Source organism: Pristis pectinata, chromosome 33, assembly GCF_009764475.1.
Source record: "Pristis pectinata isolate sPriPec2 chromosome 33, sPriPec2.1.pri, whole genome shotgun sequence".
In the NCBI taxonomy this organism is placed as follows: Eukaryota; Metazoa; Chordata; class Chondrichthyes; order Rhinopristiformes; family Pristidae; genus Pristis; species Pristis pectinata.
Genome location: NC_067437.1, coordinates 5300253 through 5308897, shown reverse-complemented (window position 1 = coordinate 5308897; position 8645 = coordinate 5300253).

Below are 8645 nucleotides of genomic sequence, written 5' to 3'. Positions count from 1 at the left end.
TGTTCCTTTCTGCTGTTACTGAGCCTGCCCTCTGGGGAAGCCAAAACACTCAGCGTTTTACACTCCCATTGGTTGCAAAGTCCTTTGAGACATCCTGCCTCATAAAAGGTGCTAAATAAATGCAAAGTTTGCCAAATGACTCATCAACGGGAAGGCCTCGGTCTGTTCTATTGAAGGATTCAGGATGTCCCACAGCACTACTCCGCACACAAGCAAGGGTTCTCACTGTGATGGATATTCACTGTCCAGACCCCACAAAGGCTTATTGCTAACCTCAGCTTTTTAGCACAACAGCATGACTTGTCCAAAGGTCAAGAAGTGGTTGCTCATTAAGCTAAAATCCCTTTTGCAAATTCAGCAGAAATTGTCCAAGCCTCAAGATGTTTGTAGTTTGCTAAGTTAAACTTCCAACCAATATTCCCTGCTCAGCCTCTTAACATAAACAAGAGAACAATGGGATCCACATTTGCTGAATTAAACCCTCCATCCACCTGGCCTAAAAATGTGGTTGAAAAAACATCACACACCAATGGCGTCAACTCAGTGACAAAACAATATAAATGTTAGAAAGCAGTCGGGGTAGGGGGAGCGAAAGAGAGAAGGGGTTACAGAAAGAAGACCTAGAATTCATTCTTCAGCCTTTGGTTTTTGTGACAGATGACTTGTTTGTCTGCAACTTGATGGTATGACTTTTTAACTTGTAAGAATTGTACTTGTGTTTGGAAATCCTTTGTAAGTCACAAGCTGTTGTTAAGAATTACTTATTGGAATTAAACGTGTCTCACTTAAAATAAAATAAACTGTGTTTAAACTGCTTCATTAGCTGGAAGTATCTTCTCCTTGGTTGGGAGGAGGGACCCACTGCTTGAAATAGTGATTATTGACCTTTCTGTAGAGACTAAAGTAGTGAAGTAAGCTAGTCCTTGAAATGTGGGTTGTATAATCTCCCTATAGTGAGGGTACTGTCGGATGGGGTTATTTTCGAATCCGCAAGTTCTTTCAGGAGTCCAGGAATGAGTTGAAAACAACTTGTTGCTTCACAAAGTTTTATTGGAAAAGTTTAAAACAAAGAAACAGTCACAGAGCACATGGCACTAGCTTTACTACTGGAAGATGAGCCAAGACAAAAGGAACTAAAGATGAGCTAGGGCCGGGGGTGGGGGTGGTGGGGGGGGGGGAGGTGGTGGAGGTGAAAGTGAGCAAGAGAGAGTGATTCACAAAAAAATGACACCTTTTATACTTGAGATAAGAGGTACTCCTCAGCTAAAAATAGTCCAATCAAGAAAACCTCTAGATACCTGTGGCAAAACCCCACCATTGAGAAAACACATATTCACCTGATGGACGAACAAATACGGAAGGAAACGGCCATTCCTTGTGTAGCTATTTGAGGTGTATTAAACACTATACATGGTAAAAAACTACTTAAAACAGTCAAATTCAACAGTACTTATGCCAGATAGAACAAAGTCTTAAGTTTAGAGCTCTCGGATGGTACCCTCAGTATCATTACATTACAGTCTCCATGTTCACTATTTTGTCCACAGCACATCACTACAGACCATCCCTGGGTAAGAACTTACTAACGGACACCCCTACACACAACGAGATCCCATAATATTATTAAGTTCAAAAGTCGGTGTACGTTCATTCCTATGAATGGCAGAACAAGTTTCTTCTCTCTTCCACTTTTTAGTAATTGTTCTTCTTATCAGTCTGATGGGCTTTGATGCCATTCAGTACAATACTAACAGATGTGGTTACCATAGTGAGTGTTCGTTGTCTATTTTCAGAATTAGGGTCGAACTCGACTTATGGACCATCTGTAGAAACAGAACCCGTTCATTACCCGGAGAGGGCCTGTGAAACAAACTGTATGGTCCCTACAAGGGACAACGGTGTGGGCACATTGGCTGAGGCAGTCATGCTCCAAACTTAAGCATTTTATTGTCTGTTAAACACTGAGACACTTCTGAAAGATATTCAGTCTGTGTTTTTTGGTGACCTAGGGTAGTCAGTTCCGGGTTCTCACTGCTGCTTGGATATAACACTTAAAGTCATGGAATCACAGAGTCATACAGCACTGAAACAGGCCCTTCGGCCCGCCAGCTCTGCACTGACCATCAACCACACATTTACCCCAATCCCACACTAATCCCATTTTATTCTCCCCACGTTCTCATCAACAAGATTCTACCAACCTAGGGACAATTTACAGCGGCCAATTAGCCTACCAACCCGCAAGTCTTTGGGATGTGGGAGGAAACCAGAGTATCCATGGGAAATCCACGCGGTCACAGGGAAAACGTGCAAACTCCACACAGACAGCACTGGGGGTCAGGATTGAATCTGGGTCTCTGGCACTGAGGGGCAGTGGCTGTACCAGCTGTACCACTGTGCCAACCTTAGAATGTTGCCTCATTCCTAACACTGTCCCAGATAACACTAATTTCCCTCCCTTCAGCTCAATCTCAGCAGCACAGACTTCAACCACAAACTCCCTTCCCATTCAGTCTTTCCTTCACGCCTTTTAAAAGGTCAGTAGTCCAGTTCTCTTAACTCCCCTACCCTGCAGGCAAGGCTTGACTCTTGAGATAGTTTCGACACTAAAACTGTCTTTAGAAATACCAGAAAATTATAGGAAACAGATTACTGACTGGATTCCCACTGGAATGCCAACGTGGCAGTATAGAGGTTATGCTATTGAATGAGTAACCCAAAGAACTAATGACTTGGGAAGCAGAGTTCAAACGTCACCCAGGTAGTGAATCTGGATTCAATTACTTAAATAAATAGGAAGTCGGGAAGTTGGGAAGTCGGGAGAACACGCACCAGTCCTCATTAAGGGGTCAGCGGTGGAAAGGGTGAGCAGCTTCCAAGTTCCCGGGTGTCAACATCTCGGAGGACCTATCCTGGGCCCAACACACTGATGCAATCACGAAGAAGGCACATCAGCAGCTCTATTTTGTTAGGAATTTGAGAACATTTGATATGTCACAAAAGGCTCCTGCAAATTTCTATAGACGTACGGTGGAGAGCATTCTGACTGGCTGCATCACCACCTAGTATGGAGGCTCCAATGCACAGGATCGCAAGAGGCTGCAGAGGGTTGTAGACTCAGCCAGTTCCATCACGGGCACAACCCTCCCCACCATCGAGGACATTTTTAAGAGGCGATGCCTCAAGAAGGCAGCATCCATCACTAAGGAGCCTCACCATCCGGGGACAATGCCATCTTCTCGTTACTACCATCAGGGAGGAGGTACAGGAGCCTGAAGACCCACACTCAATGATTCAGAAACAGCTTCTTCCCCTCCGCCATCAGATTTCTGAATGGTCCATTAACCCATGAACACTACTTTGTTATTTTTTTTGCACTATTTATTTATTTTGTAATTTACAGTAATTTTATATCTTTGCACTGTACTGCTGCCACAGAACAACAAATTTAATGATATACAGTAATAGTCATTGACAATAAACCTGATTCTGAAATCAGGATTTGGAAAAAATGCATCAGTCATAGTGAACACAGAGTTGTTGGAATAATTCCCCACTTCTCTTTTTGTGAAGAAAATCTGCTTCCCCTGTCTGGTTTGGGCCTACGAGTGATTCCTGACCCACAGTCCTGACTCAGTTCCCCTAGAATAGACAGGAGTCACCTGGACCAACCTGACAAACCATTCAGACTCCATCTTAATGGTAATAAGTTCTAGTCCTACTGGTGATGTTCATCTTAGGGTCATAGCATCATAGAGTCATGCAGCATGGAAACAGGCCCTTCGGCCCAACTGGTCCATGCTGACCAAGATGCCCATTTAACCTAGTCCTATTTGCCCTGTTTGGCCCTTATCCCTCCAGACCTTTCCTACCCACGTACCTGTCCAACTGCCTTTTAAATGTTATTAATTTACCTGCCTCAACCACTTCCTCTGGCAGCTCGTTCCAAATATCCACCATCCACTGTGTGGAAAAAGTTGCCCCTCAGGTTCCTATTAAATCCTTCCCCTCTCACGCTAAACCTATGCCCTCTAGTTCTTGATTCCCCAACCCTGGGAAAAGGACTGTGTGTATTCCTGGGAGTGAATAAATTAAGAACTCCTATTGGGAAATATTTAGATGGATATGGGCAAAATGCAGGCAAATGGGACCAGCTTAATGGACCATTGTGGTCAGCATGGACCAGTTGGGCCAAAGGGCCTGTTTCCATGCTGTATGACTCTGTGACTCTATAACACACAAGATGCAGGTGCTTACATTTTCCAATGATTCCTTATAAATCAGAAGTAGGCCATTCAGCCCATTGTCATGTCTCCTCAGAACAATCCTGTTCCTTCATTTATTTCCCTGTATTGTGCTGTATGGTTCTATGGTAACCTATTCTCTCTCATACACCCATTAACTTCCCACAGATTGTTCCACTCACCTACACACTGGGAGCAACCTACAGCGGCCAATTAACCCACCAACCCGTGCGTCTTCAGGATGTGGGAGGACACTGGAGCACCTGGGGGGAGACCCACGCGGTCACAGGGAGAACGTGCAAACTCCACACAGGGAATGCTGGAGGTCGGGATTGAACCCAGGTCTCCAGAGCTGGGAGGCAGCGACCCTACCCGCTGCACCACTGCGTCTCCCCTGTTCTGACATGCCGCTTGTGTTTCAAGTTCTAGCTAACGTCATGGTGACCACTGATCTTGGATTTCCTGTTCCACTGACTGACCAAAAGCCTCTTGACCATTGGTAGTTTGTTCCCTTTATAATCATCGGACCAGTGTTGGATCCAAGTGTTGAGGCAGTAGAGGAATGTAGTGGCCTCTGGTGGCTGCTGAGTGAATTGCCTTATTCTGCCTTCTCTTGTGATGGATATTCACTTTCCAGACTCCAAAAAGCTTTGTTGATGACCTGAGATTTCTTTTTTAGTCACATGTGTACGTCAAAGCACACAGTGAAATGCATCTTTTGCATTGAGTATTCTGGGGGCAGCCCACAAGTGTCACCATGCTTCTGGTGCCAACATAGCATACCCACAACTTCCCAACCTGTACATCTTTGGAATGTGGGAGGAAACCGGAGCACCCGGAGGAAACCCACGCAGACACGGGGAGAACGTACAAACTCCTTACGGACAGCGGCCGGAATTGAACCTGGGTCACTGGCGCTGTAAAATGTTACGCTAACTGCTACACAACTGTGCCTGCCTCAGCTTTTTAGCACAGCAGCATCACCTGTCCAAAGGTCAAGAAGTGGTTGCTCATTAAGCTAAAATCCCTTTTGCAAGTTCAGCAGAAATTGTCCAAGCCTCAAGATGTTTGTAGTTTGCTAAATTAAACTTCCAACCAATATTCCCTGCTCAGCCTCTTAACATAAACAGGAGAACAATGGGATCCACATTTACTGAATTAAACCCTCCATCCACCTGGCCTGAAAATGTGGTTGAAAAAACATCACACACCAATGGCGTCAACTCGGTGACAAAACAGTATAAATGTTAGAAAGCAGTCGGGGTAGGGGGGAACAACAGAGGGGAGGGGTTACAGAAAGAAGACCTAGAATTCATTCCTCAGCCTTTGGCTTTTGCGACGGATGACTTGTTGGTCCGTAACTTGTTGGTATGGCTTTTTAGCTTGCAAGAATTGTACTTGTGTTTGGAAATCCTTTGTAAGTCACAAGCTGTTGTTAAAAACTACTTATTGGAATTAAACGTGTCTCACTTGAAATGAATAAAACTGTGTATAAAACTGCTTTGTTAGCTGGAAGTATCTTCTCCCTGTTGGGAGGAGGGACCCACCGCTCCAAAATAGTGATTAGTGACAGCCGGACCTTTCCACAGAGACTAAGGTAGTGAAGTAAACTAGTCCTTGAGTTGTAGGTGATACACTATAATCTCCCATACAGTGAGGTACTTATGCCAGATAAAGTCTGACTTAAGTTTAGAGCTCTCGACGGTGCACTCAATATCATCACACCCTCCATCCCTCTTTCACCTCCTCTCTCTCCCTTTGTCTCTCACTCAGTTTCTCCTTTAATTCCTTCATCTCTCTTTCATTCCCTTCCTCTCTTTTCCATTTTGCTCCCTCTTTCTCTCATTGCTGTTCCCTCCGTCACCGTCACTATCTTCCCTTTCCTCCCATTCTCCTGCAGCCCCACTTCATTCCTCTCGACCCTTCCTCTTTCTCATTCCCTCGCTCCCTCGCGCACACAAAACCCCCTCACTGCCTGCCTCTGCCTCCCCCCCCCTCCTTATTTCTCCCCCTTTGCATGCTCCCCGCACCACCTTTCTCAAACACATTCCCTCCCTCCTGTTCACTTGCTCTACAACTTTTGCATCTTTGCCATCTCCCCTGGGTGACTGGCAGACAAATAAACACAGCTGGCAGAGCATGAGTCACTTCTTCTCGCTAAATGCACCAGCTCTGAGATTAATCAAAGCAATTTAATTGAGATTACATTGCACATCAGTGGTAGTGGTACTGTGAGGCAGATCTGTGCTTCCATTGAAATGGCATGGATTTATTAAGCCTATAGGAATTTACCATAGAAACACTGACATCAGGCACTGGAAATAACTTCGCTGAGGTACTTTCACATAATCCACCTTAACTTTGGCAAGTGGGAGAGAAGAGGTTTAAACAATGATTGCCAACATTTTGCTGAGGTACATCAGTTTTCACTTCATTACAAAAGGCAAGGTGAACTTCCCTGTAGCACAATGGCACAGTTGGTAGAGTCACTGCCTCACGGTTCCAGAGACCCGGGTTCAATCCTGATTCCTGCCGTGTGGGAGTCTGCCGTTCTCCCCGTGTGGGTTTCCTCCGGGTGCTCAGGTTTCCTCCCACATCCCAAAAAACGTGAGGGGTCGGTGGGTGGATTGGCCGCTGTAGATTGCCCCTAGTATGTGGGTGAGGGGTAGAATCTAGGAGGAGGTGATGGGATTGTGGGGAGCATAAAAAAAATGGGATTAATGTCCGGTACGTGCAAATGAATGGTTGATGGTCAGTGGGGACTAATTTGGCCAAAGAGACCGTTTGCTTGCTGCCTATGTCTAATTCAATGCACCTACAGCTGGCACTGCCTCAGGCCCCTATCTCCGCTCTCCCATCCTGACAACAGGATCAGACATCCTGAAACATATCACCTCCCATCTTCTCACATCATTCTCCTCCACCCACCACACCCCCCACCACACCCCACCTACCCCTCACCTGGACTCACCTATCCCCTGCCAGCCTGTGCTCCTCCCCTTCCCCCTCCTCCCACCCTTTTATTCTGGCTTCTGCCCTCTTCCTTTCCAGTCCTGATGAAGGGTCTCGGCCCGAAACGTTGACTGTTCATTTCCCTCCAGAGCTGCTGCCTGACCTGCTGAGTTCCTGCAGCATTTTGTGTGTGTTGCTCCAGGTTTCCAGCCTCTGCAGAATCTCTTGTGTCTCACTAAATTGTCAAGACTTGTGCTGAGGAGGTAGAGCTGTTAGTCTCACATCTGAAGTTAGCACCAGTACTCCTCTCCAATCTCAGTTATCTGGTGTTATCACATCAGGATATCTCACACGACAACCTCAGCAAGTCAAAATCTGAAGCTGGGTTCCAAACCAAGCCACGTTATAAAATCAGATGATGTGTCCTGGATAATATCAGAACTCTTTGTTCTTCAACTATTTCTGATCGGTTTCTCCCTACCCTGGCCGTCATCTCCCTCTCCCTTACAGTTCCAACATTCAGGGGTTTGTTTTCTCTCTGCTGTAGACCAGAGGGACCTTTAAGTACATGGTTCATTGAAAGTGGAGTCGCAGGTAGACAGGGTGGTGAAGAAGGCTTTTGGCACACTGGCCTTCATCAGTCAGGGCATTGAGTATAAAAGTTGGGAGGTCACGGTGCAGTTGCAGAGGATGCTGGTGAGTTTGTACCTGTGTTCAGTTTTGGTCGCCCTGTTATTGGAAAGACGTTATTAAACTGGAAAGAGTGCAGAAAAGATTTACAAGGATGTTGCCTGGACTTGAGGGCCTGAGTTATATGGAGAGGTTGGACAGGCTGGGACTTTGTTCCTTGGAACATAGGAGACTGAGAGGTGATCTTACAGAGGTGTATAAAATCATGAGGGGCATAGATAGGCTTTTCCCAGGGATGGGAATCAAGAACTAGAGAGCATAGGTTTAAGGTGAGAGGGGAAAGATTTAATAAGGACTTGAGGCAACATTTTTCACACAGAGGGTGGTGCGTATGCGGAACGAGCTGCCAGAGGAAGTGGTTGAGGCAGGTACAATAACAGCTTTTAAAATACTGTTGGACTGGTACATGGATAGGAAAGGTTTAGAAGGTTATGGGCCAAACGTTGGGAAATGGGACTAGCTTGGATGGGCATCTTTGTCGGCATGGTCCAGTTGGGCCAAAGGGCCTGTATAGCTCTATAACTCCTCATCTGGAATTTTAGATTTCTTTCCTCTCCAGATAACAACTTCTAAATGCACCTTTTGTTATTCTTTAGCCATGACTGCTCTCTCAGCTCGTACCATCGGTCAGTTTCTCCCCATCTCCCTCCTGTCCCAGACATTCCCTTTCCTTCCCTCCACTCCGTAACCTTCTCTCCACAACTTAGGAGACGCAAGGGACTCTAGATGCTGGAACTTGGAGCAATAAACAATCTGCTT